Genomic DNA, 23396 nt, shown 5'->3' with positions numbered 1-23396 from the left:
TGGGCACTTTAAAATTATATTAAAAAAAGAACTGAGAGGTTAGAACAGTCAGTGAAAACTGATCTGATAAAGGATTTTTTGTCAATAAAAGAGAAGGCCGGGGAGTGATCCAATAGAGGCCTAAAATGATGAAGGGGTTTGATAGGATAAATATGGAGGTGTGGTTTCCACTTGCAGGGGAGCTCAAAACTAGTGATCAAAAAATACATGAATCAATCTAATTAAAAGTTCAGGAACAACCTCCTTACCTAGAGACTGGTTAGAATGTGGAACTTGCTGCCACACGGTTGAGTCAAAAGGCACAAATCAGTACACGAAGGAGTGAGCAGTAGAAGGATATGCAATTAGGGTTAAATGAAGTAAGGGTGCGAGGAGGCTTTTGTGGAGCACAAGCACCCACACTGAGTAGATGGGACGAGTGGCCTGTTTCTATTCAGTAAATTCTATTCAATTCTACGTACACAGACCGATTTACCTTTTTAAGGAAATGTATCGAACAATTCAGGTTCCAATCATCACAAGTTTACACTGACAATAGATACAAAAATCTATTTGTATAGAAAAATCAACCTATGTCAGGTTGAAGGTCAATTATCTCAGTTCCAGGATATCACTGCAGGAGTTACTCAGGCCAGTCAATGTCCCAACCACCTTCAGCTGCCTCATCAATCACCTTCACTCCATCACAAGGTTGGAAGTGAGGACGTTCACGGATTTCACAATGTTCAGCACAATTCGCAACTCCTCAGATAAAGAAGCAGCCTATGCCCACATGTCACAAGACCTGGGCAATATTCAGGCCTGGGCTGATAAATGCAAAGCTCCAAACAAGGCAATAACTGTAGTAGTGGGCCCCTTAAAGGGGGCGAGGTTTTGAATGGTCACGTGATCCAATCGGCCAGTCGGGCTGTAACGCACGGCTCAGAGGGGGCCGAGTATGGCCTTTTGTAGCCACGTAAAATGGCTGCGTTCCGATTAATCTGGCCAAAACCCAGTTTAAAATGGCTAACCCGAAAGACTGCTGGGAAAAGCAGCTAAGAAGACACAAGCAGGCAGCTGCAGACTGTATTGCATATTCGGCTCTGGGAAGTTAGCCCAGATCGATACTCAGGGCTATCAACAGCCCATCAACCCAGGTATTTGCAGTTGCATTCAGGACTGTTTGCAGCCCATCTATTCAGACATCCACAGTTAAATCGGCTATCCCCAGGAACAATTGCAACATATTAGCAATTGAATACTGGGCCAGACCTGTCGGCGCCTGCAGTGGCCGAAACAAAGACAGGTGAGCGACCACCCCCCAATCGAGGAATCGCCTCACCATTGGACACATCGACCCCAGAGATTGGGGACAGATCCAATCACTTGGGACTCAGGGTCAAGGGCCGCCCCGGGAGGCGGGAAGCCCCTGGGCCCTATAAAAGTGAGGGTCCAAGTTCAGATCTCTCTCTCTCTCTCTCTCCTCTTCGCCTGCTCGAGACCTTCGCAAGAACAGCCACCGGCAACAGTAAGTTTGAATCCAGCGATCGCTACCCGGTAGAGACACCTAGCCACCGACCTGTAGCAGCCTTTTGAATCCCGCGGGCCAGATCTGATTGGACAAGCCATTCGTTTCCCTGACCTGGTGGGCTCTTCCTAAGTTAAGTATTGGCCAGTAGTGGTAGGTTTATTATATAGAAAGTAGTATTAGGGTATTAATATTGCTTGTTGTATATAATAAATGACCGTTGATTTAATCCTTACTAAGCGGTGTGCTGCATTATTAATCATAACCTGAACTTGAACCACGTGGCGGTATCATAAAGATACCTGGCGACTCATGAGCAAAGGTGACGTAATCAGAGCAAATAGACTAAGGTTAAAAAGAGCAACATAATTGGCGACTCCGCCGGGACCCGACTTAGAAGTGGAAAACCACTCCGGGAGAACCCCAACATTTTGTATTAGAATCCAATCGGAAACAAAACAAAAAAAAAAACCACAAGTGTTCAAGCGGTTCTGGTTAATAATTCACAATTCGGAAGTGTGTGTATGCATGCGTAACTAACAGGGTTATAAGGCAAAACTGATAGATTTTTTGTTGCGTCAAAACTATCGGCAGTTGGTATTTCGGTAATTAGCGCAAGCCGTACCCGCATCTACCACACCACCTTAGCCCCCTGTTCCAAATTCGAACGTAACCAGCAGATAAGAGAGAGCCATGCAGGCAATGTAAGCGATGCAGCGCCTCATGAACCCCGAAGATTTTGCTGTTGCACCAGTCAGCAGCGTAGGAGCGGGACAGTGTCCCGTTTGGGAAGTGGAAATCCGCAAAATTCTGCAGGGCAAAGTATGGCCCATGTGGAAGGATTTCTGCAATAACGACGACTCAGGTCCTGGAAGTATAGGGCATACTTGGTGGGAGAACCTGAGTGAGATCCACAGAAAGAGTTTAGCAAAAGCACGCAAGCCGATGGCAATTGTGTCCTGTCTGGCACAATTGCGAGGCAGAGGAGGTCGTCAGGACGCTCCGCAAGGAAATAGAAGGCATACATCAGATGAGTAAAATCGATGTATGCGAAATTGAGAAAGAGAACCTGGAGTTAAAAAGGAAATTAGCAGCAAAAGACGAAGAGGTGGCTGACGCCAAACGGGGTCACCAATCTTGTCTGGCGCACTTGAGTAGTTTCCAGTCACAATATGAAAAGGCTTATCAGGACCTGCAGCATGCAGTCCTGGTAAAGAAAGAAACAGAAAACCAGGTAGAGACGCTCCAGAAACAATGCAGTGATCTCAAGGCAGCCTTGAGAGCACTCCACGCCACAACCACGGAACAAAGGCAGAGTACTTTGGACCATGCAAAGTGCCGAAAGCAGATTGCAGACTTGAAAGCACTGCTTTCTGTCCAAAAGGGATTTCAAGAAACCTTTGGGGAAAGTTCAGACCAGGAAGACGGCCCTGATTGGGAAGAATTGCAAGAGACAGCGCAGAGATATGTTCAGGGAGCATGTGCGCAGGGAAAACCCCAAAGGAGGAAAGCACCCCCACCCCCCACACAACAGATAATACAGGCTCCCATGAACCCTGTAACAACCCACCGCACCACCACAGCAGACGAGGCGGAGGTCTTATATTCCACCCCCCTCACAGTGACCCAATTACGGGACGCGTGTGCCAAAATCACACCGTTCCGCCCCGCTTCAGAACCAAACCATTTCTTTGCCACCGTCAAACACCAGGCGACCATGTACAGCCTGGATGAGAAAGAGCAGGTAAAGCTCACAGTCCTCAGCTTAGACCCATTGGTCACAGCAGCCCTTCCCGACCCACAGAATGTAGGAGGCACCCTTGCAGAAATGCATACCACCATCCTGGATGCGATCGGGTACAACCGGGGCGACCCCGTAGACGGTCTGAATAAATGCAGACAGAAAAAGTCTGAACACCCCACAGCGTTCGCAGGACGCTTGTGGATTCATTTTGAAGCCGTTTTCGGCAACGTAGATCGTGCCCATTTGTCCCCAGACAATATGGCCAAGTGGACCCGCACCCTTATCTCCCATGCCACGGAAGCAGGACAGAATGCCTGTAGCAATTATGACCCCTCGGAGGAGGCTCATAAATGAGAAGTGGGTGGTCAAAAGATTGTCCCGCGTTTGGGAACAAGCGGCTCACGGTAAATCAGCAACTAGAACCCCCGAGGAAAACCAAGCTGCCGCAGACGTGCAGGCAGTAAGAACCACTCTTCACAACCCCGCCTGGGTAAACGAGGGAAAGAACAGCCCCCCAGCCAAACCGCAAGAGTGCTACAATTGCGGACACTTGGGATATTTTGCTAGAGAATGCAATGGCCCTAAAAAACCACAGAGAGCCCCTCAGACCGGCACACCCAATAAGAAAAAGGCAGAGCCCATACATAGCGTTAGCGCCCAGTCCGATCAGACAGACGTGACCGGAAAGGACTGACGGTGTATAGGCTCCCCCAGCTGGGTCTGCGATACCCTTTGGGATAGGTCAGGACGATCCGTAGTCGCAGCAAAGGTTAGGGTACAGCCGATCGAGCTATACTGGGACACAGGAGGGTCCCGCACAACCTTAAATTCCTCCACCCTTGGTAAGGACACGTGGCCCACCACATCCACTATCACCCTCAGCGGCTTCACAGGCCACTCACAGCAGGGGCATATCACGACCCCTGTACCCATCCAGATCGGAAATATTAATACAAAGCACCCCGTAGTGTTAGTCGACCTGCCCCCAACAGCAGAGCACATTTTAGGGATCGATTTTATGAACTCACACCACCTCTCCTTCGATCCAGTCAACCAGTGTGTCTGGAAGATGGCGAAATCCGCTAGAGCCCCCGCAACACTCAATATAGGGGACTACATGAACAAAATCAGCGCCGCAGGCGAGTTTTGGTTTAACCCCACCACACTCAGCACGGACCGACAGGTTAGGGCAGTCCTGCAGAAAAACAGGGCAGCATTTGCAAGCCATAAACACGACTTTGGACGGATGACCTGCTCCGTACAGATAACCGGACCGGACCCAAGACCCCAGAAACAGTACGGATTTCCCCTAGAAGCAGAGGGAGAAATCCTAAAGGTCATAGAAAGCTTGTTAGAACAGGGCGTCCTAAGACCGGTAGCCTCGACTAACAATGCCCCGATTTGGCCAGTAAGGAAACCCGACGGATCATGGCGTTTAACCATTGATTATCGGGAACTCAATAAAGTCACCCCTGCAGCAGTCCCCACCGTTGCAACAAGTCCCGAGACCATGCTCAAACAGGGACTCCATGCCCGATATTTCACGGTTTTAGACGTCAGTAATGGGTTCTGGTCCATTCCATTGACAAAGGCGTGCCAGTACAAATTTGCCTTCACTTTCCGAGCTCAGCAGTACACGTGGACATGCCTGCCACAAGGCTTCCACAACTCCCCCTCCATTTTCCACCGACAGCTGGCAAATGGTTTAGCCAAATTCTCTCGCCCCAAATGTCTGGTACAGTATGTAGACGACCTACTACTGCAGACAGACACAAAGGAAGAGCACATTGAGCTTCTGTCCAAACTCCTGGAGTTACTACACTCCATTGGCAGTAAAGTAAACCCCAAGAAGGCCCAAATATTGGAAGAAAAGGTGATATATTTGGGTACTATCATCACACACGGCAAACGCGAGATCGAGCACAAAAGAATTGACTCGATCGCTAAATTGCCCCTTCCCCAACACGTCAGCCCTCCGGTCATTTTTAGGATTGGTTGGCTACTGCCGAAACCACATTGACGGTTTCGCCAGCAAGGCACCGCCCCTCTCAGACCTCCTAAAGAAAGGAACCCCCTGGGAATGGCTTCCGCAGCATATGGAGGCTGTGGAATCACTAAAACAGGCACTCATAGCCGCCCCCGCACTACAAGTTCCCGACCCGCTTTCCCCTTTCGCCATAGAGGTAGCGACCACAGACCGCACCCTTTCAGCTGTGCTCCTGCAGGAACGGCACGACCAGCTAAGACCCGTAGCTTATGCCTCCCGAATTTTAGATGCTGTGGAGCAGGGATTTTCAGCCTGTGAGAGGTACCTGCTCGCAGTTTTCTGGGCAGTCCAGTACTTTTCATACATTACCGGACTGAACCCCATCACCATCTTGACCGAACACACCCCCACACAACTTTTACTAGACGGACGACTTAAAGACGGTACCGTCAGCCAAATCCGCGCTGCTAGGTGGACCCTTCTCTCACAAGGACGGGACATCACAGTAAAACGGACAAAGACTCACACATACTTAGCAGACAATCTACAATACCCCGGAACCCCCCATGAGTGTGAAATCATCTCGCCCCACCATAATACAGGCCCCTTTATAGCCAGAACACCCCCCAGAAAACTAGCCACTCCATCTCAGAACCCCCCTCACCCGGACACGTGTGACCCCATCAGGATTTATGTGGATGGATCTTCCACAATCCTGGATGGGCAACGCATAACAGGTTGTGGGATTTATGTGGAGGACGCGCAGGGACGCGCCCTCGAAGAAATCGCATTAAAATTGCCCGGGCACTTAGGCGCGCAGGCAGCAGAGCTTGCAGCCATCGCTTACATTGTAGAGCACCCAGATTCCTTCCCCAGCCCAGCAGATATGTATTCAGACAGTCTGTACGTCTGCAACAGCCTCACCGAATTTCTGCCCCTCTGGGAAACAAGAGGATTTGTTTCCACGGATGGAAAACCCCTCCCCTCAGCCCCATTACTCCGCCATATTCTGGAAAAGGCCAAGAACAGGACTTTTGGCATTATAAAAGTCTGCAGCCACCATCGTTCTTCCCCCCCTGGAAATGTAAAAGCTGACGCGCTGGCTAAGGCAGGATCCAGGCATGGGTACTTTTGGAAGCCCCCCGGGAGCGCCCCAGTGAGTGCGCCAGTGAGTGCAGTTCAGGTCGCGCAGACTAGGATCGAGGATCTAGTAGCGGCCCAGAAGCAGGATAGCGCTCTCACTGAGATCGTGAAAGGGAAGTTTCCAGCCTCACACAAGAGGTTCCGGAATACCATAACCACACACGATGGTGTGGTGCTAAAAGACAGCCTTTACGTGGTTCCTGTACAAGATAGGAATCAGATAATCTGTCTATTCCATGACGGCCATGGACACCAGTGAATAGAACCCACCGCAGCCCACCTCAAGCAGCTTTGTTGGTGGCCAAATCTTAAAGAGGATGTATCCCATTACATCGAAAATTGCCTCATCTGCGCGCAAAACAACCCAGATAGGTATGCCAAAAAGGCACATCTCAGCCACACCCGACCCATTAACGGCCCCTGGACTAACCTCCAGATCGATTTTATAGGTCCATTGCCCCCTTGCAGGAATGGCTATAAATATGTTCTGATGGTCATTGACACTTTTACAAAGTGGGTGGAAGCATTTCCAGCCCGCACCAACACCGCGAAAACCACCGCCAAAATCCTAACCCACCACATCTTTACAAGGTGGGGACTCCCCCGCAGTATTGAATCGGACCAAGGTTCTCACTTTACGGGACGGGTCATGCAGAACGTCCTCACGATATTTGGCATAACCCAAAAATGTCACATTGCGTACCACCCTCAGTCGAGTGGTATAGTGGAGCGCATGAATCGGACCCTAAAAACCTTCCTTAGAAAAATGGTCCAGCAAAACAACACCACTTGGGATTCGGTCCTCCCCTTTGCGCTGATGTTTTTGCGTAACACTGTTTCCACCTCCACAGGTTTCACCCCACACACTCTCATGACCAGACGCCCCATGAAAGGGACAGAATACTTGCTAGGTTTATACCTAACCAGCCCCGAAGTCACGGCCCTCACCCACGAGAAGGCCGTGGAACAACTACTTGCAAATATAAAAACGGCTCAGCTAGCAGCCGCTGTTAAACTGGGCACTAACAGAAAACAGAGCAAGGCCTGTTTTGCTAAGGCAGTACATGCCACGGAGTACAACATAGAACAGCAAGTAATGTTGTCCGTGTACAACCCCAGCACGTTTCTGTCTCCAAAATACTCGGGTCCCTATTCAATTACGGACAAAATAAGCCCGTCGGTATATAAAATTAAATACCAAAATGGTAAGACTGCATGGTTTCACATAAACCAGCTCAAGGTTTATGGAGCACAGTCAAACCACTCCCACCACGTCATGCTTGACGCAGCTGACCAAACCCCGCCCACATCCGTGACCACTCCCACCCCTTCCACGTCCAGCCCAGACACGGACTCTCCACCGACTCCACCCACGAACTTTACGCTCCGCCCCGGAACGCCCACAGACTGCAGCAGCACAGACAGCGACTGTGACTCTGACGACAGCCACAGCACGCCTCCCTACCATCCTGGTCCCACACCCAGCATCTCCGACCTCGACTCCAGTGACCCCTTCCTCATCACCTACTTGAATAAACCCCACCACCGACCACCGAACTACACGGACGACCCCGACTTTGTCCCCACCCAACTCGACACCACTCATTGGCACCGCGACAACTCCTGCAGACTCGTCCGCAACGACGAGGACGATCCCAACTCACACCACGCAGCCCTTTCCGCCCTGATCCACTCCAGAGTTTGGCACTCGGGAGAAGGTGATGACCTCGGGCCTGACTCCGCCAGCCCTTTTGCGACCCTGTTCGCAACCGAGAACTGAGGTGTCCACATGATGATTTAAAGGAGACACTTGGTGAAAAGTGTTGTCCTTCCTGATGGAACCTGCAGAATGTTTTATGTTGTCTGTCTGTTTATTAAATGTTGTTCGTCCTACAGGAGAATTTTCTCACCGCCCCACACCCATTCACCTGAACTTTTTAAACTTTTCCCACTGACACCCACCGCCCATTCTACCGAAACCTCTGAGGACTTGCCTCAGAGGCCCACCGAGACCAGACACCCATTCAGAGGAACTAGCTTTTCAGCCGATACGTGGTCACCAGACCAGACGCCCGATCGTAGCTACTCTTCTGATTTGATGGTAGAATCAGAACAGTAACCCCACCATGATGACTACATTTTTGTCCGCTCTTTGGTCGCTCAGGCAGTGGAGAAACGGCGTGAGACCCGCCCTGCCTGGGGACCCCCCCGTTGGTCAAAAACGCTCGGGTAGGGAAGATACGGTATTGGTAGCCGTCCTACCCGGGGACTCCACCCAAATCTTACCCGTCGCGGCCCACACGCATCTCATTTGAACTTTTCTTTCAAAAACAGTTTTATTTTATTTAGGCAACCTTTGGGTTGCTGCCACATGCTATTTACATCCTGGAACATTTGGATGATAAACCTAGCACTGGTCCACCATTGGGAAGTGTGCCGTGTCCAAACATTTGTTTTGAAAAATAAAATGGGGGGGGGGGGAAGAGTCACATACTGTGACCAATTATAAGGGTTTAATTGGCCCCAAGAAGGACAGACACACTAACACACCAGATATTAAACCGAAGTATTTACACACACTACGCTTGTCTTACAGAACTCCAGAAGCTCCAAGTCCGGAGAAAACCAGCGAACACAGGAAAAGGAAGGAAAGAAGACAGCCATGAGGACTCCTTTCATCGTGCTCAACACTCTTTTGATGAACTTTTGGTTGCGTGGGAACGCGGACCCCATCACTCCAAACCCCTTGACTGTTAACACTTCACGGCCCAGTAGTACCGAGGACCCAGTCACCAACCACGCTGCATTATCCTGGTGTGCCAAGCTCATAACTTGGTACTCCCTATCGTACATCATTGAGGCACTGTTGGCATTGGCTATACTCAGTTGTGCAGTACAGACCATGCGCCTCCGCAAGTGGAAAAGGAGAGCGTACCGCGCTCGAACCCCGGTCTATCGGATCCGATCCCCGATATTCGGCTAAGACCAGACCCCCGCGACATATGAATAATAAAACATGCACTGGCGGTTTTTCCTGTAAATAAAAAGAAAATGTATGGAAATGTATGATCCTGAGCTTGACTGCCAAGCCAGGAAAGAATATATTAAATGTTGTGATTGTTATTGTATGTTTAGAGAGATAAGATTGTATAATGCTTGAAAAATTGTTTAGGTAAAATTAGAGGTTCCCAGTTTATTCTTTTATAGATACATGCCCCTGCCTGACATAGCGCCCTCAAGAATTGTTTAGGTAAATTTTTGTGCATAGCTAGGGTCAGAGTAGTGGCCATGTAGGAGGTGCCCCCCCCCGGTCAGGGAACGAAGAGGACAAAATTTATGTGGTCCTTCACGCTTCGCGTTAGGATCACAAGGCGGGATTGCAGCCACGTAAAATGGCTGCGTTCCGATTAATCTGGCCAAAACCCAGTTTAAAATGGCTAACCCGAAAGACTGCTGGGAAAAGCAGCTAAGAAGACACAAGCAGGCAGCTGCAGACGGTATTGCATATTCGGCTCTGGGGAGTTAGCCCAGATCGATACTCAGGGCTATCAACAGCCCATCAACCCAGGTATTTGCAGTTGTTTTCAGGACTGTTTGCAGCCCATCTATTCAGACATCCACAGTTAAATCGGCTATCCCCGGGAACAATTGCAACATATTAGCAATTGAATACCGGGCCAGACCTGTCGGCGCCTGCAGTGGCCGAAACAAAGACAGGTGAGCGACCACCCCCCGATCGAGGAATCGCCTCACCATTGGACATATCGACCCCAGAGATTGGGGACAGATCCAATCACTTGGGACTCAGGGTCAGGGGCCGCCCGGGGAGGCGGGAAGTCCCTGGGCCCTATAAAAGTGAGGGTCCAAGTTCAGATCTCTCTCTCTCCTCTTCGCCTGTTCGAGACCTTCGCAAGAACAGCAACCGGCAACAGTAAGTTTGAATCCAGCTATCGCTACCCGGTAGAGACACCTAGCCACCGACCTGTAGCAGCCTTTTGAATCCCGCGGGCCAGATCTGATTGGACAAGCCATTCGTTTCCCTGACCTGGTGGGCTCTTCCTAAGTTAAGTATTGGCCAGTAGTGGTAGGTTTATTATATAGAAAGTAGTATTAGGGTATTAATATTGCTTGTTGTATATAATAAATGACCGTTGATTTAATCCTTACTAAGCGGTGTGCTGTATTATTAATCATAACCTGAACTTGAACCACGTGGCGGTATCAAAAAAATACCTGGCGACTCATGAGCAAAGGTGACGTAATCAGAGCAAATAGACTAAGGTTAAAAAGAGCAACACTTTCCCAGCAGAATCGATCCTTGAGCTGAGTTTCTTTGTTGTTGTTCTTCAAACCTTGTGGTTGCCAATCATTCAGATGTTACATTGGCGATGAGGATCACAGAAGTGCCTTTGAACTGCCGGGCAAAAGTGGAAACAGACCTCGTGTTCAATAATTCAAGTCAAGCCAGACGTGAGTCAAATGTCTCTTATGACAAATTACAGCCAATCTGATTAGGGGTTTAGTGGGGGGGGGCGAAAAGACAAATGAAAGGTCATGCCCAAACTTATAATTTAATCAGGAGTTTGACATGAGTCCGTCCTGTTTATTTCCTTTGTTTTATTATTTTGGTCCATGGACCCATAATCTGGATATGCCTTCAAGTAGAAGACTCAAAGTTGAAACAGCCTGCTTGTCAGGACGCCGCGCTCCCAGGCTTTGTGTTTGGGAGAGGAGAAGCCAGTGCGTCAGGAAATCATCTTAGCCTCAAATTTTCTTGATGCATTATCTGCCTGTATCTGCACAATAGACAAGGTACTGGATCCAGCGAGACCAATATTTTCAAAAGTCAAGCATATGATTCTACATGGTTGGCGTCATGGCAGGACGTCAGAACGGTTGAAGCTTTATCGAACAAGGAAGGATGAACTTAGCTAAGAGGATGGTATTCTCCTGTAGGGAGAGAGAGTGATCATTCCCAGACCTGGAAGAAAGCTATTGCTTTATGTATTGCACAGCGGCCACCCTAGAATGTCAATGAAAAAGATTTTGGCTCATAGTTAAGTTTGGTGGCCCAGGATCGACATAGATATCGAAGGAATGGTAAAGGCAGTGCATTCAATGCCAACTGAACACCAACTAGAGCCCCAATGCACCCTTGGAAATGGCCAGCTTGGCCTTGGGTGTGGGTTCATGTCAATTACGTAGGTGCATTTATGAGTACAATATTCCTGCTATTAGTGGACACGCATTCAAAAAGTGATTAGACATTTACGAGATGCAGTCCACAACTGCCTATGCTACATAGAAGCTATGTGACTGCGTTGCCCTCCACGATCTGCCAGAGGTACTAGTTTCAGACAAAGTGGCAGCATTTACCAGTGCTGGGTTCCAACACTTCATGTCACCAAATGGGAATGAACACATATGTATCGCATCTTGCCACCACTCTGCAAATGGACTCACTGGAATGTGCTGTACAGACCTTTAAGGCAGCCATGGAAAAAACAGCATCCCTGAAGATAAAATTGGCGCTTTTTCTCATTATTTACAGAACCATGTCACACATGACCATTGGAGTAACCCCTGCTGAGTTAACGATGGGTCACCGGTTAAGGCCCAGGTTGGACGTGGTGTTTCCAATTTTGGCGGGGAGGGTAAAGTCAAGGCACAGTGTTCGGAAGAAGCTTCACAATGCATCAAGGGGTAAGACGACATTCAAAACAGACGATCTGCTCTTTGTCAAAGATTTTGAAAGTGGACAGAGTTGGGAACCAGGTGTTGTGGTGGCCAGAACGGGCTCAGGATGATATGAAGTGGAAGTACAGGACAAAATCCCCGTAAAAGAGCACGTGGATCATTTGAGGAAACAGAGGAGTCACCTTACGAACCAGCAGGACAGTCCGCTCCAGTTGTACCTGCCAGTAATGTGGCCGTGAGTCAAGGAAATGAAGAGACGAGTCAGCCTTAGGAAGGGGCAAGTACTGTTCCAGTGGAAACTGAACTAGTAAGCAGCAATGCTGCACCCTTGCAACAAAAAAGTTAGGCCTCTGCTGTTGAGACACAACTTGTTGAGCTACGTCACTCCCAGACCAAGAGGTAGAAGTCCCCAGATAGGCTGGGTTTATAATAAACTGTGTTAAAAACTATTATTATTGGCTTCGCTTTGCAAACTTTTTATGGTATGTTGTAGTAAGAGACTTGAGGGGAGGGATGCAGGCCCCTTAAAGCGGAGAGGTTTTGAAGGGCCATGTGACCCGATCGGCCAGCCAGGCCATATTGCGTGAATCCGGGGGGGCTTTCCTAGCAGAATCGATCCTGGAGCTGTAGAAGTCGGTAGCACATCCTAGCTCTCTGGATATGATTGTAGTTATTCTAATAAATAGTTTGTTGCTGTTCAAACCTGATGGGCACCAATCACTCAGATATTACAATCACCATTTCCAGAAGACTGTCTAACCACCTCTTTTGACATTCAACAGAATTACCATCGCTGAATCCTCACCATCAACCAACATGACAACATCACTAATGGTTAGGATTTGGAATGCAGGGCAGCTAGAAACAGGCTGAATGGTAGCCTTCAAAAGAAAGTCAGCGAAATACTTGAAGGAGAAAGAAGATTGCAGGGATTAGGAAATAGAGGAGTTGCTCTTTGAAAGAACAAGAGCTGACTAGAGAGACCAAATGGTCTCATGTGTTGTATTATTCAATGATTGAATACTGGGAGTCACTATTGATCAGGATCTTGACTGGATGACCCACTTAATACTGCAGCATGTCAGAGGCTGGGAATTCTGTAAAAAAACACTTCACTTATGACTCCCCAGAGCCTTCCCATCTCCACGGTGCAAGGCCGGAGTGTGATGGTACACCTCTGCTTGCCTGAAGTTCCAGAACCATGCAGGACATTCAGCACCATCCAGGATACAGCAGCCTGCTCATTTGCACATTCACTCCACTCACCACCCGCAGACCATGGATGAAGTCTGTACCATTTACAAGATGCATGGGAGCCACTCCCTATGGCTCCGTCGACAACAGCTTCCGAACCCCCGGCCTCTAACACTTCAAACGATAAGGACAGCAGTTTCATGGGAGTACCACCATCACCACCTGCTAGATCACCTCCAAGTCACACAATATCCTGTCATGGAAATACGTGCTTATTGGGTCAAAAACCTGGAACTTCCTGGCTAACTATGGGTGTGCCTACACCATACGGGTCAAATTAGTTCAAGAAGCAAACTCACCACTCGCTTAAGTGCAATTAGTTATAAGCAGCCAGTGACAATCACACTACATGAACACATTTTAAAACTTGCATTTATAAAGGGCATTTGCAGGAGAAAATACCCCAAAGTGCTTCAGGGATGTTTTAGGAGGCAAAATTAGACATCAAGTCATATCTGGAGATATTAGGACAGATGACCCACGCTTGGTCAAAAAGCTAGATTTTAAGGAGTGTCTGGTAAGAAGAAAGAGCAATAGAGAGGTGGAATTGAATTCCAAAGCCCTCGGGTTCAAGCGTCTAAAATTTAGACCAAATTTGGCAACTTAATCATATTCTTTATTGTCACAAGTTGGCTTACATTAACACTGCAACAAAGTTACTGTGAAAAGCCCCTAGACACCACACTCCGGCGCCTGTTCGGGTACACAGCGGGAGAATTGAGAATGGCCAAATTACCTAACAGCACATCTTTCGCGACTCGTGTGAGGAAACCGGAGCACCCGGAGGAAACCCACGCAGACACAGGGAGAACGTGGAGACTCCACAGACAGTGAGCCAAGCCAGGAATCGAACGTGGGACCCTGGAGTTGTGGAGCAACAGTGTTACCCACTGTGCTACCATGCTGCCCTTTAGTTGCCAAGGGGTGGACCAATGATAATCATGGATCATAGAATCCCTGCAGTGCAGAAGGCCATTCGGCCCATCAAGTCTGCACCAACCCGGCAAAAGAGCACCCCACCTAGGTCCACTCCCCCCCGTAAACGGAGGAATGCAGAGTTCTCAGATGGTAGGAGGAGGTTACATGCAGAACATAGAACTATACAGCACAGTACAGGCCCTTCGATCCACGATGTTGAGCCGAACTAGTCTGAAACTAAGATCAAATCAACCTACTCCAAATCATTCTAGTGCACTCCATATGCTTTTCCAATAATCCAATAACCGCTAGAAAGTTCCTAAAGTGTCCAACTCCACTACCATAGCTGGGAGTGCGTTCCACTCCCCAACCACTCTCTGAGTAAAGAACCTGCCTCTGACATCCCTCCTATATCTTCCACCATGAACCTTATAGTTATGCCCCCTTGTAACAGCTACATCCACCCGAGGAAAAAGTCGCTGAACATCCACTCTATCTATCCCTCTCATCATCTTATACACCTCAATTAAGTCACCTCTCATCCTCCTTCGCTCCAATGAGAAAAGCCCTAGCTCCCTCAACCTTTCCTCATAAGACCTACCCTCTAATCCAGGCAGCATCCTGGTAAATCTCCTTTGCACCCTTTCCATTGCTTCCACATCCTTCCTATTATGAGGTGACCAGAACTGCACACAATACTCCAAATGTGGTCTAACCAAGGTCTTGTACAGTTGCAGCATAACCTCACGGCTCTTCAACTCAATCCCCTTGTTAAGAAATGCTAACACACTGTAGGCTTTCTTCACGGCTCTATCCACTTGGGTGGCAACTTTCAGAGATCTATGGACATGAACTCCGAGATCTCTCTGCTCCTCCACATTCTTCAGAACCCTGCCGTTAGCCCTGGAATCCGCATTCAAATTTGTCCGACCAAAATGAATCACCTCACACTTATCAGGGTTAAACTCCATCTGTCACTTTTCAGCCCAGCTCTGCATCCTATCAATGTTTCTTTGCAGCCCACAACAGCCCTCCACATTATCCACTACTCCACCAATCTTGGTGGCATCAGCAAATTTACTAACCCAACCTCCAACTCCATCATCAAAGTCACTGATAAAAATCACAAATAGCAGAGGACCCAGCACTGATCCCTGTGGTACACCGCTGGTGACTGGGCTCCAGGATGAAAATTTACCATCTACCACCACCCTGGGTCTTCTATGTGATAGCCAGTTACTGATCCAATCGGCCAAATTTCCCTCTATGCCATACCTCCGTACTTTCTGCATGAGCCGACCATGGGGCACCTTATCAAACGCCTTACTAAAATCCATGTATCAACTGCTCTACCTTCATCTATGTACTTAGTTACCTCCTCAAAGAATACAATCAAATTAGTAGGGCAAGACTTACCCCTCACAAATCCGTGCTGACGATCCTGGATTAAGCTGTATCTTTCCAAATGATCATAAATCTTATCCCTCAGGACCTTTTCCAATAATTTACCTCTGACTGCAGTGAGACTAACCGGCCTATAATTCCCAGGGTTATGCCTATTCCCTTTCTTGAACAAGGGAACAACATTCGCCTCTCTCCAGTCTTCTGGCACTATTCCTGTAGACAGTGAGGCCATAAAGATCAAAGCCAAAGGCTCTGCAATCTCATCCCTTGCCTCCCAAAGAATCCTAGGATATATCCCATCAGGCCCAGGGGACTTATCTATCCTCAGGCTTCTCAAAATTTCTAACACATCTTCCTTCCGAATATCTACCAGCCTGTATTGCACTATCCTCCTCAACATCTTGGCCCCTCTCCTTTGTGAACACTGAAGAAAAGTATTCATTTATGGCCTCTCCTATATCTTCAGACTCCATGCACACATTCCCACTACTGTCCTTGACCGGCCTTAACTTCACCTTGGTCACTCTTTTATTCCTCACATAAGCGTAAAAAGCCTGGGAGTTTTCCTTGATCCTACCAGCCAAGGACTTCTCATGCCCCCTCCTAGCTCTCCTAAGCCCTTTCTTGAGCTCCTTCCTAGCTATCTTGTATCCCTCAAGTGCCCTAACTGAACCTTCTTTTCTCATACTTACATAAGCCCCCTTCTTCCTCTTGACAAGACATTCAACCTCTTTTGTAAACCATGGTTCCTCCACTCGACCATTTCCTTCCTGTCTGACAGGACCATACATATCAAGGACACGTAGTATTTGCTCCTTGAACAAGCTCCACATCTCAATTGTGCCTATCCCTGACAGTTCCTTTTTCCAACTTATGCTCCCAATTCTTGCCTAATCGCATCGCAATTACCCTTCCCCCAGTTATAAACCTTGCCCTGCCGTATGTTCCTATCCCTCTCCATTGCTATAGTGAAAGTCACCGAATTGTGGTCACTATCTCCAAAGTACTCTACCACAACCAAATCTAACACTTGGCATGGTTCATTACCCAGAACCTAATCCAATGTGGCCCCACCTCTTGTTGGTCTATCCACATATTGCGTGAGGAAACCCTCCTGCATACACTGGATAAAAACAGCCCCATTCAAATTAATCGAATTATAGTGGTTCCAATCAATATTTGGAAAGTTAAAGTCACCCATGCCAACGACCCTGTGACTACTGCACCAATCCAAAATCTGCATTGCAATCTTTTCCTCCACATCTCTGTTACTATTTAGGGGCCGATAGAAAACTCCTAACAAAGTGACCGCTCCTTTCCTATTTCTAACTTCAGCAAACACTATCTCAGTAGACAGGTCCTCCTCAAACTGTCTTTCTGCAGCCATTATACTATCCTTGATTAACAATGCTACTCCACCACCTCTTTTACCACCTTCCCTAATCTTACTGAAACATCTAAACCCCGGAGCCTCCAACAACCATTCCTGTCCCTGTTCTATCCACGTCGCCGTAATGGCCACAACATCGTAGTCCTAGGTACCAATACATGCTTCAAACACACCAACCTTATTCCTGATGCTCCTCGCATTGAAGTAGACACACTTCAAACCACCTTCATGCCTGCAGGTCCACTCTTGTGATCTTGGTACCTTCCTCAGTACTGCACTACCCTCAACTTCCTGAACTCCAGCAACGCTATCTCCTGGACTACAAATCAGTTTCCCATCCCCCTGCCAAATTAGTTTAACCCCCCCCCCCAAAGAGCTGTAGCAAATTTCCCTATATTGGTGCCCCTCTAGTTCAGGTGTAACCTGTCCTGTTTGTACAGGTCCCACCTTCCCCAGAATGTGCCCCAATTATCCAAGTAACTGAAACCCTCCCTCCTACACCATCCCTGTAGCCACATGTTTAACTGTACTCTCTCCCTGTTACTCACCTCGCTAGCACGTGGCACTGGCAGCAAACCAGAGATGACAACACGGTCTGTCCTGGTTCTCAGCTTCCACCCTAGCTCCCTGAATTCCTGTTTTATATCCCCGTCCCTTTTCCTACCTATGTCATTGGTACCGATGTGTACCACGACTTGTGGCTGCTCCCCCTCCCCCTTAAGGATCTTGAAAACATAGTACTTGGCAAGGCTATGCAGGAATCTAAGTAGCTGAGTGGTTTACATTTATGATGTTGCTGGTTCTCAAGCCAAGGTAGAACATAGGACTGACAGGTGAAAGGGACTTGGTGCAATTTAGAAAATGGGCAGCAGGTCATTTTGGGTGTACTCAAACAGCCAGAGGGTGGAAGACTGGGTACATGACTGACATAATAAGCAAGTAAACAGTTTCGTGGAAACCTGATAAGAAGTGGTGTTTACTGAAAAATAAATGCACTGCAGTCAATGGCACTTGCCACACAGGAGCTCCTTGGAATAATAAACCCTTCTTATTCCGTCAGCAATGCGGAAACCATACTTACGGTGCTGGTACTTTGAGATGAATGACGTTTCTCAAACAGGAGGCATGTCAGTCTGCAGGAGGTGGCGGGAAGGAGTAATTTCTAAATTAACCATCCTGGTCCAAAGTGCGATGAGATAGAACCGACCCGAGTGCAGTGTTTACCGAAGCACAGTTAAAAAGCAGCCAAACCTAAAACGTAGCGGAAGGTCAAGAGATTGACAACAGCAAGAGCAAATCTAAACCTAAGAAAGCGGCATCTATTTTTAAAGCGGCGACCATTCGCCAGTCAGCCTTCAGGGGGCGGGCAGTTCCGTTCAGCTGTTGTCCTTGCCCACGGCTGCAGTGTTGGGGGTTGAAACATTCATTAAACAAGACAATACTACATCTGTTCCAGCACACACCAGCCCACCAAACCAACAAGTAGTACATTTTCGCAAAGATACCTGGTATCGTGCTTGATGATCTAATCATTGGAGCAGTTTGGTATATTGTTCACTGAATTCTGTCTGTGTAACAGGATTAATGTTCAAGCTAACCGTGACCCGTGACATTCACGTTGTAATATAGCAATGGCATGTATTCGGCATGTATAAGTGGCACTGTGCAATGGTGGCCAATTTGCACAATGTAATCTAGTCTTTAATATTCAGAAAATAGCCAGTTTCTGACCAAGGTTACTTGGTGCAATTAGACTGGGATTGGTATTTACAGTTTGAGTTCTACTCTGTTTCTGCTGCCTGGTTCCCACCTGATTTTTACTTTCTTGTTCAACACACAGTATGCATGTTTGGTATAACCTTGCACAGCGCTTTCTCCCAAAAGTTGACAGGGGAGTGAGATTCTCCTAATATCTATACTAGGGCCAGCTAACTCTAAAAAAAAAAGGTGACCAGGAGTACCTTTTCAAACTGGCTTTCATTATATTTACACTTGAGGCACTTGAAGTGGTGTGAAGCTGCCATCTCCAAAGATTCGGCACGGTAGCACAGTGGTTAGCACTGTTGCTTCACAGCTCCAGGGTCCCAGTTCGATTCCGGCTTGGATCACTGCCTGTGTGGAGTCCGCACGTTCTCCCTGTGTCTGTGTGGGTTTCCTCCGGATGCTCCGGTTTCCTCTCATAAGTCCCGAAAGACGTGCTGTTAGGTGAATTGGATATTCTGAATTCTCCCTTCGTGTACCCGAACAGGCGCTGGAGTGTGGCGACAAGGGGTTTTTCACAGTAACTCCATTGCAGTGTTAACGTAAGCCAACTTGTGACAATAAAGGTTATTATTAAAGATTCTAACTCTGCATCCCTTTAAAATTGGCCTTCACCCTGACTCTGACAACAGTCAATGAAACACTGCGCGGGATTATCAATTCGGTAAACTATAGGCTGAATTCTCTGCCGTCGGGATTCCCCGTTTTGCCGGCAGCCTGGGGGGTTACCGCTGGCATGGGGCTGCCCCACAATGGGAAACCCCATTGACCACCTGGCGATATGGAGAATCCCGACGGCGTGCCACACCAGATATCTGGTACGGTGGGACAGAGAAACCCGCCCACTGTTCTCCCGCCGCAGGAGAATTGCTATTGATTTACGTTCTCCCTGGAAGAAATTCCATAACCCTTGCCATGCAAATTTATGCATGGCGAGGAATACGGCGGATTCCCGAGGAAATACAGTTGTCAGACAGCCATTTTGAATGGGCAACCCGATAGAGAAGTCTCATAGCCGACAACCATCCAACCCCAAATCAACCCCAATTAAGGGGGTCGCTGGGGGGTGCTCTCCCTATTCATGGGGTCCCTGGGGGGGGCGGGGTCTCCATATTAAGATGGTCTTGGGGGTATCCCTATTAAGGGGGTCACTAGGGGGGTTCTCCACGTCCACTCTATCCAGGCCTCGCATTATCCTGTAAGTTTCAATAAGATCCTACCTCAACCTTCTAAACTCCAACGAGTACAGACCCAGAATCCTCAACCGTTTCTCATACGACAAGCTCTTCATTTCATTTCATTTCATTCTTGCGAACCTCCTCTGGACCCTTTCCAAGGCCAGCACACCCTTCCTTAGATACGGGGCCATAACTGCTCACAATACTCCAAATGGGGTCTGACAGAGCCTTATACAGCCTCAGAAGTACATCCCTGGTCTTGTATTCTAGCCCTCTTGACATGAATGCTAACATTGCATTTGCCTTCTTAACTGCCGACTGAACCTGCACGTGACCCTTAAGGGAATCGTGAACAAGTCCCTTTGTGCTTCTCGTTTCCTAAGCATCTCCCCATTTAGAAAATAGTCTATGCCTAAATTCCTCCTTCCAAAGTGCACAACCTCACACTTTTCCCTTGCCCAAACTCTCTGCCTTCTTTGAAGCCAGTATCCCAATCTGTTCTGACGATTCAATCATCAACCGTGTTCCACTGATAAATCTCTTGCACTTTTCAGCATCACTCCGTGTAATATTCGACAAAATAGAATCCGCATGAGGTTTTCTTGACTTTGACCAAGCCCATGATGATTCACTTAACATCACCGCCTTCTGAGAAGAGTTCATGGACCTGTTCCTCGGTAATATAAAACGACAGATTCCCAGGATAGAGACTGCAGCTGTATCTCAGTAATTTGTCCTGCTCATACCGGCTTCACCAAAAGTGCTGGTCTTCTCGGCGGCGTGGCGGCACAGTGGTTAGCACTGTTGCTTCACAGCGCTCGGTTCCCAGATTCGATTCCCGGCTTGGGTCACTGCCTGTGTGGAGTCTGCACGTTCTCCCCGTGTCTGCGTGGGTTTCCTCCGGGTGCTCTGGTTTTCTCCCACAAGTCCCGAAAGACGTGCTTGTTAGGTGATTTGGACATTCTGAATTCTCCCTCTGTGTACCCGAACAGGCGGCGGAATAAGGCGACTAGGGGATTCTCACAGTAACTTCATTCCAGTGTTAATGTAAGTCTACTTGCGACAATAAAGATCATTATTATTATTATTGGCTCAGCTCCACATGTCACTGTTGAGGGCGCTCAACACCACAGACATGGAGCCAGAGAGGAGAGCCTCAGTGCTCAGCAACGGAGCAACAGGATTATCCACATGTGACCGGAAACTGCTGGTCTCTCGCAGTCAGCGTTCTCAACTTAAAATCCGGTCGCATCCATTGGGCGCTTCTCCAGCGATCGGGAACCCCGCGACCGAATGCTCCGCGACCCTCCTGACACCCGCCCGTGACCCGTGTTTGAAAATCCCTGCTCTCGCCTTCAGCATTCAACATGATTTGTTGATAATGTTCCCTGAAATTAATTGGCAGCATCGGGGATATGAATTTACTTTGCACAGTGTGTTAGTGCGGAAAAATAAACTTGAACAGTGATTCATTGTTTGATTTTTTTTTTGGCATTTGCTCATCTCAAGCTTACAAAGTTCTCTTTGCGAAATAACGATAAGCTAAATGGACCTACGGCATGTTCTTTCAAACCATCTTTTGGATCTGGCGTCAGGTTTAACAATTAGTTTACTGAGACTCGGAATGAGTGATCGCGGAGATACTGCTGTCAGCTGAAATTTGAGAGATTGAAGTCAATAATTTAAATAAATAATGGTGCTCTAGCAGGACAGTAATTTTCAGTAGCTACAACAGTGTACTTTACAGCTCAGCAAGGCACGCTTAAGTGACCCTGAGGGACTGGTTAAAGGGACGCGTTTTTTCAACGTGCTCTTTATGATTTGTTTCATGTGTTACAGAAGTCACAAACATAGTAGGGACATGTTTTAACTCCGGATCAGCAAGCCACAGCATACGCTTATTGAACAATGTTGAGATATTCTAATTAGATGGTAGTTTACTGCATTAAATGTGTTCATATGGAAAATTAAGTGAACATTATGGGTTGTCTTACCCGTACTCATAAACTCAAACATGAGCAACATATGAGCAAACAATACGCACTGAATTCCTCCCTCTAAACACACCTACATACAATGTTGCTGAAAAAGATTTAGAATGAATGGAATGGTCGGATTAAGTTTTCCACCAATCTCCCATAGACTGAATTTATGATTTTAGTTTAAATTGTATTTAAGCAAATATGGGCTTTTCCCACAGTGAGGGATGACAATTAGAGGGACATCCAATCCTTGACAACCTAAATTGCATTGCTTAGTCAAATATGTGATTATAGAATCACATTGCCAAAACATCCTAGGGGCGAATCTCTGGTCTCTCTGGAGAGGCGCATGTTGGTAGTGGAGAGGGAAGATGAGGGGTAATGATGGAGTAATATGGGGAATATAGAGAACTTAAACAAAATGAAACATGATAGAATTTCGACAGATGGAGAAGTTTCCTCATAGTCCGCAGTAGCCTTCATAGAAGATTGACCGAAACCCCAGAGAAATGTCAAAGGCACTCGAATATGGTTTGAGGTTTTTGGAAAAAGCAAATTCGATTGTCCAATGTACGATGTTTACATTTTAGAAAACAACAACTTCTAATAAAATGGTGCATTTAATATAATTAAATGTCCGAAGATGAAGGAGATACGAGGCCAAAGGCTTAGCCAAAAGGTAGGTTTTAAGGCGCATTTTAAAAGAGGACAGTAGGTAGAGAGACGGCGAGGCTGACAGAGCAAACTTACGAGCTTATTGTCCAGGCAGCTGAAGCCATGGCCACCAATGGTGCAACAATTAAAATGGAGGCCGCTCACAAAGTCAGAGATAAAGGAGCACAGATACGTGTGGAGCGAGAGGAGATTACCGAAAAAGGGAGGAGCCAGGGCATGGATGGATTTGAAAGCAAGGGTGCGAATTTTCAAATTGAGGTGTTGCTTAACCAAAGGCCAGCGTAGATCAGTGAGCACAGGAGTGCTGGGTGAACAGGATATTGTACGAGTAACGAGACAACTGACAGAGTTTTAGATTACCTCAGGTTTACAGAGGGTAGAATGCGGGAGACCAGTCAGGAGCACATTAGATAGTCAAATCTAGAGGTAGCAAAGGGATCAATGAGGATATCAACAGCATATGAGCTGAGGCAGGGCAGAGTCAAGTGATGCTGCAGTGGTGTGTTGCTAACTTTTGGTTGGTTCAATTGGCTCTGTTTTATAACCTTTGCTCTCGAGTCGCAGGTATCTTTATGATACCGCCACGAGGTTCAGGTCCAAGTAATGATCAATAACTCAATACACTGACTAGTAAGATTCAAATCAAAGCACATTTATTATACACAGTAAATCGCTACTCATGCATAAATTCTACGTCTAAGTTACTTCTACAACTAACAGGCCTATACTTAGCTTCGGACTGGCCCACCAGGTCAG

The 23396-nt window shown here is 47.5% G+C and overlaps 1 protein-coding gene across 4 annotated transcripts in view; it reads right to left on the bottom strand.

Moving 5' to 3' along the window:
• Positions 1-18315, bottom strand: part of meak7 (MTOR associated protein, eak-7 homolog) — a 67579-nt gene extending 49264 nt beyond the window's left edge. For 2 of the 4 annotated variants that reach the window (XM_072517904.1, XM_072517905.1), the window contains exon 1: positions 18126-18315. The gene's annotated coding sequence lies outside the window, so the exon portion shown is untranslated. The remainder of the gene's footprint in view (positions 1-18125) is intronic. The other 2 variants (XM_072517901.1, XM_072517903.1) reach the window with 1 other exon arrangement.
• Positions 18316-23396: the final 5081 nt, after the last annotated feature.

Source organism: Scyliorhinus torazame, chromosome 10, assembly GCF_047496885.1.
Source record: "Scyliorhinus torazame isolate Kashiwa2021f chromosome 10, sScyTor2.1, whole genome shotgun sequence".
Taxonomy (NCBI): domain Eukaryota; kingdom Metazoa; phylum Chordata; class Chondrichthyes; order Carcharhiniformes; family Scyliorhinidae; genus Scyliorhinus; species Scyliorhinus torazame.
This window is presented reverse-complemented; position numbering and strand designations above follow the sequence as displayed.